This window comes from Gouania willdenowi, chromosome 8 (genome assembly GCF_900634775.1).
Source record: "Gouania willdenowi chromosome 8, fGouWil2.1, whole genome shotgun sequence".
In the NCBI taxonomy this organism is placed as follows: domain Eukaryota; kingdom Metazoa; phylum Chordata; class Actinopteri; order Blenniiformes; family Gobiesocidae; genus Gouania; species Gouania willdenowi.
The window spans coordinates 32,914,034-32,925,209 of record NC_041051.1 but is presented as its reverse complement, the minus strand read 5'-3'; positions in this window follow the sequence as shown (position 1 = coordinate 32,925,209).

The window sequence follows — 11,176 nt, the reverse complement described above, 5'->3', positions numbered from 1 at the left end:
GCTTTTGATGGCTGAGTAAACCTGGATCCAGAAGCCGACTTTTGACCCGATCCAGTGCTCTAGTTTAGTTTAACACAGACACTGATTAATATTTAGAGATGTCTTCAAACCATGAGTCTTATGAAATTTGGTGAAACGCTGCATGACATTCGCTCTGATTCTGAGGCTTTTTTAGCAAAAGTTACACTGAGAGGAAACCGCAGAGCAACGCCGAGGTTATATCAGGAGATCTGGAAATAACTGGAGCCCCAACAAGCAGAGGCTGTTTGGTTTGAGGTGACACAAGGATGTGAAATCAACACACGGACCCTGGAGTCATTGGCTTCAAAGGACGAGTTTAAGTTTGTGTTGAAAACCTCGAGAAGAGCTTTCTTTACGTTAATTTCAACACCAATGGTTTATCCTGAGCGTTGGCGCTCGCCATGATAAATTACACATGTGGATGAGAACATCATGGATGTAGTTCTGCTCACAAGCATCAAATAACTGAATACAATAGCAAATTGAACAGCCAATCAACAACTAGCAGTTTCACTTAGCTCCACCCCTTTTGTGCAGTCCCCAATGTTACGAACAAAAATTACTTCTAAAACTCATAAAACAGCAAAAAGACAAAAAAAAGACAATATAATCCACACAAAATGAGTGCTAGAATAGACATAATGACAAAACAATACACAAAATGATGTCAAAACAACAACAAAATAAGAGAAAACCATACAAAATGACAACAAAAAATTCACAAAACAGCCATAAAAACACTGTATTATTCTTCAGATTCCTCATTATTCCAACACCAATGATTTATCCTGAGCGTTGGCGTCATCGTGGCGAGGCTAAGAGCTTTGCCCACTCACCATAATTACACAATGACTCCAAAAACACACAAAAAGACATAAAATTACAGAAAAACACATCAAAGGATATAAAATACACAAAATCATTCCAAAATCACAGAAAAATACAGCAAAGGACATAAAACTTTACACAAAATAACTCAAACACATACATTGAGAGAAAAAAATCATCAAAGCACAAAAAATAGAGACAAAATGACAGAAAAATACATCAAAGGCTAACAATTTATAAAGATTATATGAAGTATGTGGTTAACACTGGTTAAAGTGGAGATACAACACATTTGTCGCTATGGGAAAACAATCCTTTAATATCTATAGTTTAGAGGACTAAAGGTCTTTACTGTATGTGTCTCTGCACTGGTAAACCTGACGGTTGTTTGAAGTGTGGGAGTGACTCTGGTGGTTGTTAATCAGTGGTTCTGGGGCTCCGTCACGTCCTCCTCAGCTGGCTGACCTGGAGAAGCAGGAGGCAGAGATAATTTGTTCCTCAGTGAAGTCCAGACTCCCAGGACGCTGGTGCTGGATTACAGGCTCTGACCTGGAATTACCCTCCGCCTGGATCATTGTCCGCCTCCTTCCTGTCTGAGAGTCACACACACATACACAACGTTATTACGTGTGTGTGTTTGTTTATCCTTCACTGTGGAGCTGAAGGTTTTTTAAATCTTATTTACTCACAGTGGTTTATTGATAGATTTAAACACCAATAAAATCAAGCCAAATATTAAATTTGTTCTTCACATTAGAAGTGTTGCTTCCATTGTCATCATAAGTGGTAATGTGTAAGAGCAGCACTGTGCGGATCAGTCTAATCACTGAAAACCTTATTCATTTAATTCATTAGCCTTTATTTAGTCAGGAGAACCACATTGAGATTATTAATCTCTTTTACAAGTCTGTCAGTTAAGATCAGCAGTGTGCGGATCAGTCTAATAACTGAAAATATTAAGATCAGCAGTGTGCGGCTCAGTCTAATAACTGAAAATATTAAGATCAGCAGTTTCCGGATCAGTCTAAAAACTGAAAACATTAAGATCAGCAGTGTGCGGATCAGTCTAATAACTGAAAATATGAAGATCAGCAGTGTGCGGATCAGTCTAATAACTGAAAATATGAAGATCAGCATCGTGTGGATCAGTCTAATAACTGAAAATATTAAGATCAGCAGTGTGCGGCTCAGTCTAATAATTGAAAATATTAAGATCAGCAGTGTGCGAATCAGTCTAATAACTGAAAATATTAAGATCAGCAGTGTGCGGATCAGTCTAATAACTGAAAAATATTAAGATCAGCATCGTAGGGATCAGTCTAATAACTACTAAAGTTGTTAATGATAGCACGTGGGTATATGTGAGTGTGGGTGTGGGTATGACTAATTACTGAGTAACTTTTCTAGAATCAGCACTGTGTACGAATGAGTCTAATAACTGAAAACATTAAGATCAGCAGCGTGCGGATGAGTCTAATAACTGAAAACATTAAGATCAGCAGTGTGCGGATGAGTCTAATAACTGATAAACGTGTTAATAGCACGGTGTGGGTATGACTAATAACTGAGTAACTTTTCTAGGATCAGCACTGTGTGCGGCTCAGTCTAATAACTGAATCACAGATGGCGTTTGATGTTTTTTGGTGAATGCAGAGCATGTTTGATCGTATTGGGTCCTTGGAGGTGATTGAATACTTAGTTGTTGTCAGACAGTGGCTGGTGTTTCACTGCAGTTCACTGATACTTAGCTCAGAATCACGAGGAGGAGCAAACTGACCAAACAAAGGGCTTCAGTGGAGTGTTTGAGGTCAATAGTGGTGTTTGATGAAGGTTCCTCAGAGACTGAACAAACGCTCGGCCTGAGCGAGTGAAGGCGACTGTGTAAAGCTCCGACTGAGAGGTGCAGCACTTCCACTGCTACCTGGAAGAAATGATGAGCGTGTGTTTCCTTCCTTCCTCTGATATTCACAATATTTAATGAAAGCCATCCTCCATTAGTGAGGCTTCGTTGTGATCTTTCATTTGTCGCCGGCTGCAGAAAAGCATTAATTCACAGTAATTAATGAATTCTGGAGATTGTGGGAACGCTTCCTTCTGGCTTGATTGGAGACCAAACCTGGAAAATATAAAGTCCATATAATCAGGCGCTTGGAAGATCACCTACAACATCCTTCTCACTTTTTACAGGCAAAAATGTGGAAAGAAAAGAGTGAAAAGTGATTAAAATGGGCCAAAAACAGTCAAGAGTGGCCAAAGAATTTACAAAAAAGAGGAAACAGGTGGTATGTAATGGCAAAAGATTGCTTAAATGAGCAAAATGTGGCAAATAGTGAAAAAAGGCAGAAATTTGGAACAAAAAGAGGCAAAATGTAGTGAAAAAGGAAACAAGCATTACTGTATTTATAGGGCAAAAGGTTGATTTTTTTTGCATGAAAAATAGCAAAAAAAAGTTAAAGAAAGGACATAATTTGGATGGAAGTGCACAAAAGAACTTGGACAAAAAATAGGAAAAAAACATATTTATTGGCAAAAGGAAGCAAAAACCTTAAAAAAGTGTCAAAAAGAGAACAATAACCAATCTGAGCATTAATGCAGGAAATAACTACGTTTTTTTGTGTATTTTTCTTCCATTTTGTCTTTATTTTGTGTAGTTGTAGTCACTTTGTGCGTGATTTTAAGATATTTTATGTTTTATGTTATTATTTGCATTATTCTGTCATTTTGTGTATTTTTGTTTGGTATTTTTGCTCATTTTGTGTACTGTATATGTACTTTTCTGCTTTTGTGTTTTGAGTGATTATGTCTATTTTTCTTCCTTTCTTTGTGTTTTTGTTGTCATGTTGTGTATTAGTTTTGTGTACAGTATACCAAAGGACATAAAATGTGCACGAAATGACTCCAAAAACACATACAATGAGAGGAAAATACACCACAGGGTGTACAGTGTACAGTGTACAGTGTACACAAACACATAAAATGATAAAAATATGTACAGTGACTCCAAAAACACACAAACCCTGTGTATTTCTCTGTATTAATGCTATGATTGGTCATTATTGATCATGTGACCCTCGGATCAGACGATTGTTGACCTTTCTGTGATAAAAGTTGTTCATCTCTGTTCTGTCAGTGATTGGACGCAGAAACGACTCCAAACTAAACTAGTTTGTGTTTTTTTAAATTAAAGAACAGGTGAAAGGATTAATGATTAACTGTCGTCTCCTGTTTTCCCTCCTCTGTGTTTATTTGACCACCGACACTCGTGATAAAGCTTATTTTATGTAGTCAGTGCGATTCAAAGTCGATGTACATCAAAACTGCCACGAAAAGCAATTTCCAAGCCCAGTTTAATGCTGCGGCCGCAGCAGACGCATTATGAGTCCATTTGGACTCGTTCAACTCCTCATCCATCTTATAATGCGCCTATTTCTTTTTTTTACTTAGTTCAGAATCATTTTGTTGTCTCCCCGCCTGTCCCTTCTCATATCCTCTGTCTTTGGCCGTCACTCGCTTTTAGTCAGACAGATAAACTCATCCCTTTTATCCGCACTTGATCTTTCTCTCTTTTATCATCATTTTTTCCCCTCGCTGACATCCTCCTTCCTTCCAGTTGGTTGGACGCTTTATGAAAACAGTTTAGACTTGAAAGGCAACACACAGAGGTGTGTGTGTGTGTGTGTGTGTGTGTGTGTGTGTGTGTGTGTGTGTGTGTGTGTGTGTGTGTGTGTGTGTGTGTGTGTGTGTGTGTGTGTGTGTGTGTGTGTGTGTGTGTGTGTGTGTGTGTGTGTGTGTGTGTGTGTGTGTGTGTGTGTCACGCCTCAGCCCACAGGTCAGACATCCTTTTGTTACGCCGTCGGTTTAAAAAGCCCTGTCATCTCGTCAGCGGCTAATTGAGTCCGAAAACCCACAAAAGGAGAGAGAAATATACCAAAGGACATAAAATCACCTTAAAAAACACATCAAATGAGAGTAAATTCACTCCAAAAACACACAAAATGACAGAAAAACACATCAAAGGACAAACATTTTAAACGCAATGATTCACGAAACACGGAAAATTAGAGAAAAATCAAATGACATGAAATGTACACAAAAAGGCCCAAAAAAACAAACTGAATTTTAAAAAATTCACAAAATGACTCCAAAAACAAATACAATGAGAGAAAAACCAAAGGATATAAAATGTACAAAAAAATACACAAAATGACACAAAATGACATAAAAATACACAAAATGACATAAAAATACACAAAATGACAAAATTGACACAAAATGACTCAAAAACACACAAAAATGACAAAAACATCACACAATGTGACTCCAAATGAGAGGAAAATACACAATTTGACACAAAATGACAAAATTTACACAAAATCACTCCAAAAACACACAAAATGACAGAAAAATACAGATGTTTCTCTCTTTTATCATCATTCTTTCCTCTCGCTGACATCCTCCTTCCTTCCAGTTGGTTGGACGCTTTATGGAGTGTGTGTGTGTGTGTGTGTGTGTGTGTGTGTCACTCCTCTGCCCATACGCTGTCACTTTAAAGATCTCTGTCATCCCGTCAGCTGATAATTGTCTGCCTTTTCCGTAGATTTCCAGGTAAAAACCTGGACGTGTTTGTCTGTTTTCGCTCCAACACGGAGACGTTTTGTCGTTTAGTGAAATGTAGGAGGAGGAGGGGGGGGGAGGGGGGAGGGGGGAGGAGCTCTGACTCCCATAGGACGCTCAACACTTCAATGCATGTTACAGCTCCACGCTACATCTTAGCAACCAACCCCTGTGGGATTATTAATATCCTCCTGATTAGCAGAAAAAAACATGTTTATCTTTTACTGTATGGAGAAGAAAGCATAGGCACAGTGACGGGGGGGAGGAGTCAGGACGTACGGCGTCTGAAACAAACAAATAAAAGATAAAACAGATGATACCTAGTGGTCACCTTCACTGCCTTTATGTATAGAAATGCTAATAAATATGTTGGGATGCTGAAAGGAACTTCTGGCTTTTAAAAGTAGCTCTGGCTTTTAAAAGTAGCTCAAGCTTTTCTCAACCACAGGTTCGGGACCCCATTTGGGGTCGTGAAACACTGGGAGGGGGGTCGCCAGATGCTTTCAACAAACTAAGAATCTTTTATTTTTTTACAATGTGAGACAATTTTTGCTTATTTTTTTTTCACCATTTTTCTGCAACTACACCAAACTCACCATATTTTAACCTATTTTCATCACTTTTTTTCATATTTTTGCTCCTTTTAATGCATTTTTGCTACGTTACTCCCATTTCTGACACTTTTCTTTCACATTTTAATGTCTTTTCTGGACATTTGTTTCACTTTCAAGACATAATTTTACATTCAGCACTTATAAACCCCACCTAATATCACATATGTTGACCCATTATTGTCACATTTCACCTCTTTTCACCATATTTAATCATTATTTTTGCTAATTTAACCACATTCACCATTAGTCATAGCCATTATTTGCCAGTTTAAACTAATTGTTCCAGTATTGTCACTTTGAACCCTTTCTGTCTGTTTTTATAAACTCTAATTTACAACTTTTAGCCAATTTCCACCATTTTTGGTCACTTTGAACCAGGATTTCCATCTTCAAGATGACTATAATAATAATAAACGTTCCTGGATAACAGTGGATATTATTCAGATGAATAAATAAATGTGATTAACAGATTCATAGAACAATGGACCATCATTTTGTTGACTTTATGGACTTTATTTCCACCTTGACTCTGATTGAGGGCCACAGACGGGGGGACATTAAGACAGAACAGGAAGTGAAGGGTTTTTGCATCTTGCCCAGATATATTTAACCACCAAAACTGAAGTTGTCTTTCATTTTGTTGGCAATAAGTTCTTATAATAACTGAGTAAAAATGGAGTGAGTGATGTTGTGTCCCAAAGTTTTGGGAAGTGTTGGCGAACCACTTTCCACCTTGACGTTGATTGAGGGCCACATACGGGGTGACATTAGCTGTGATTAGTATTTTGCAGATACACATGTAGCGGCGGCGCTTTTTGTGCCGGCGTGAGACGCCGACCGGGCGATTAGATTGTATGCATGATCGAGTTCTGATGGTGTCACGATGGAAACGGACAGCATATTTTATTCAACCTTCTGTTCTAATTTGTTTGAATGTATGAATAATGAGCAGAGCCGAGCGGCTGTCTATTGAACCTTGTATTTATGGGGCCCAGTGCATTAGAAAGAGCAATTCCTGAATGATAGAGAAAGCCATTAAAGTGGTAATAAAATTGCAAATGCCTCCCTTCTCTTGTTTTTCCCGTCTTTTGGCGTGAGCTGCCTTTTTCGGCGAGTGCGTGCGAGCCTGTGGCGAACACATGCGTAGATACGATCCAATCCCTGAGAAACACTCGGCGAGATCCATCTTTTTCAATTACGCCCAGAGAAGTCGGGGATTCCTCGACGCCTGCAGGGAGAGCGACTTTTTAAGGACAGGTCTCGTCTCCACATCTCATCCTGCATTAAAATGTACGGCTGGCGTTGGATATTAAAGGAGGATTAATCAGTGAGAGGATCGCTGGGGATGTTCCTCCACAGATGCTCACTCACTTACAGGAAGGAACGCCACGGGAGGGAACACAGCAGGAGATGTTCAGAGGGTTTGTAAAAAAACATGGCAGCTCATCAGGATGCAGCGCACGTGTCGTGTTGTGCAAGACACGGGCGCCAGGAGGCAAAAAATGACTAAAAATCTCATTCAATTACAAAAATACATATATTTTATATCTAAAATCTCTCATATATCTGATTAAAAATCCGTCCCTCTAGGATTTTTTGGCCCATTTCTGTGATTGTTGCGTCTTAAAATACATGATTTAAAAAAAAAAAAACTGCGAAACATTTCTATAACTTTGCCTAAACTTCTCAATTTGCCAAAAAAAAAAACCAGATTGCCTTTTAATTATTTCATAACAATACAGAAAAGAGCTCAGATTCACATAAATTTAACAAGATATGGATTATTTTCATCACATTTTAAAGGTTTCCAGTGCAGATAATATTACAGAGAATCAGTTTATTTAAGTTTTCTAAAACAAATAAATTGTGCTAATCAATGCACTCATGACTTTTGATACTAACACTTACTGCAGAAGAGTCATGTGATCAATAATTAGTAAATGTGTGCGTAGAGATACCACCAGGGGGCGCAAGTACCACTGACATTAGCCACTGCTACCGTTTTATACGGTACTTATAATGAAGCTCTATCATAGATCATATATAATAGTAGAAGCTTAATCAGGTTTTTTTCTTTAAAATTTGCAGAATTGACCGAAATTGCAAGGCTGCGCAGAATTCGTGGGGATTGACTGAATTTGCATTAGTAGTTGCGATCGCAACTTTGCGAATTCCTGGAGGGTTTGTAAAATAACACCAACAACACAAAACTAACTAAAAAATGTCTATTACTTTTTTTTAAATGGCAACAGAAGTACACAAAATGAATCAATAACCGTACAAGATCACTACAAATACACAAAAATAACAGAGAAATTGACATGATGACAACAAAAATGCACAAAATGACTCAAAAACATACAAAATCGCATAAAAATACACAAGACAGCAAAAATGCACAAACAATAACACAAAATTATAGAACATTAACAAAATGTTAATATATAATAAAATGAAAAACGTATTTACAAATGTTACAACAAAAAAATACAAAATGACCGCAAAAAATACAAAATTACAGGAATGTATGTAAAAAGAACAAAAATGCACAAAAAAAATAAGACAACAAAAATGCTTAAACATTTAACACAAAATAGATACATTTTTACAAAAAAAAAAGAAAAACATATATAAGGACATTAATACATAAAATGACCTAAAAGTTGGAAAAGACAACCAAAAAACACCAGGTTTATACAACCTGAGATTAATAACTGGCATTAAATAAGCACATTTACATTCAGACATGTGACTATTAACAAGGTGAGACTTATTTAGTGTTTTTTTGGCATTATTTTTAAATGCATTGATATGTGCAACCTCTAGTGTTACAAGAATAAAAATACAACTTTAGCTATACATCAGCATAGAGAACAGAGAGCTAGCAACATGACATGAACGCTTAGAACAAAGCTAACATTAGCTTGACTGCCATAGCACCAGGTAGCAAATGGTTTGTTCCCATTCCAGCTAACTTTTTAAGTTTCTGTAACATTTCAATGCTCCTTCAAAATAAAAGCCTGGGTGGTTACTTTAACTAGGGTGACCATACGTCCGGATTTAACCGGACATGTCCTCTTATCACGTCTTGTCCGGCCAGATTTTTACAAACTCATGAAAATGTCTGGGTTTCCCAGGGACCCTGAACGCATCTAGGAGAACATGTTAATTTAAACTGGAATGTTAGCATTTCCTGAAGAAAATGCAAGTACGGATGCAGGTGCTGGCCCATGTTGCCCTGCATTAGCATTAGTTAGCATTAGCATACATTTGGAATTTGTAATAGTATTAGTATTAGTTATTCTTAGCATTAGCATTGGTTAGCATTAACATTAACATAGCATAGCCTAGCAATAACTATAGGGTTGACCTAACAATAGCCTAGCATTAACATTAACCAAGCATTAACATCAGCCTCACTTTAGCATTAGCCTACCTAGCTTTTGCACTAACCTAGCATTAGCATTAACCTAGGGTTAGCATTTGCCTAGCATTAGTATTAACCTTGCATTACCATTAACCTAGAGTTAGTATTAGCCTAGCATTAGCATTAAGCTAGCATTAGCATCAGCCTCACTTTAGCATTAGCCTGGCGATATAATTAGCCTAGCTTTAGCACTAACCTAGCATTAGTATTAACCTAGTGTTAGCATTCGCCTAGCATTAGTATTAACCTAGCGTTGCCATTAGTCTAGTGTTAGTTTTAGCCTAGCATTAGCATTAAGCTAGCATTAGCCTAGCATTGGCACTAAGCTAGCATTAGCTGAAAATTAGCTATACGGTTGAAAAGGTTTTTGCCTCCTGCAACTACCGTAACTCTGCTAATATTTGCTCTATCGGAGAAATTCCACCAGTTCCTGAGAGCTAATGAGTTCCTCTTTACAGCCAGTATCATGTCATTACAGTACATTTAATCACACATGACAGAATCATTACACACGAGGAAAAGAGACTAAAGTCCAAGATGGATTGAAAAAGACCAAATACTGTTGGATTTAAATAAAAATATCAACATGAAGATCCTCGTGGATGATCAAACCTCAGAGAGGGATTAAAAAACCAAGGAGCCTCTGGGAGAAACTTAGCCTATAGGAAGTTAAGGTAGATTTTCCATAATTTGGACATTTTTAATTAATCACCTCCTGTCTCCACAGACAACAGACAGATTAAAGCTGAGTCAGCATGGGACCATGGGACTATAAACTTTCAGTTATTTATTGAAGTGTATATTTAATGACTATTTAATGTTCTGTAAGGCTTGACTTTTTTCCCATAGTTTTACTTTTTCATTGTTTCAAAGATTGAGAGATTTTAAGAAGTTATACATTAGATTTCTCAAGGACATATTGTAATAATGCATAACGAAGGTGATTGACAAGTCATTTGTTCAAGTCAAAACAACATTTTCATCATATTAGACTTTTTTCATCAAGGATATTTTGTCGTAGTGAAGGTTTTTGTCGTGAGGACATTTTTATCGTAACGTTCAATTTTCTTATAACACACATTTTGTAATAATGAACAAATTGGTCATATCAGCCCTATCTTTGTTTGAGATTTACTTTAAAGCTATTTGTTGAATTGGTGAAAGTGCTGATAAATTATTCATGCTTGGTATATATATATATATATATATATATATATATGTATATATATATATATATATATATATATGTATATACAGTATATATGTCCTCCACTAATAAATACTCAGACACCGTAGAGACGAGAAATAACTTTTTCCTCAAAGACTGATTCCAAGACGCAATTTTCAAATTTAAATGAGGTATTATGTGGGACCTACAGTAATATTGTAAGAAACACACACACACGGAGGACGTGCGCACACACATGCGCGGAGGAAGCACACAGTCGAGCTTTAATTCGGGCAGAAAAAAGAAAACCCGCCCACAGCCTGAACACGACCTGAATGAAGCCGATGTCTCGTTAAACCCGAACACGTTTCAACCAGACGGTATTTACATTTGTGTGCGTGTATGTAGAATGATCCACTGTGAGTTACAAACAGCTTCATGTGATGCTACACGCTACGTCTGGTTGAAGCTACTCTGTTTATATTGGGCAGTAATTATGGTTAC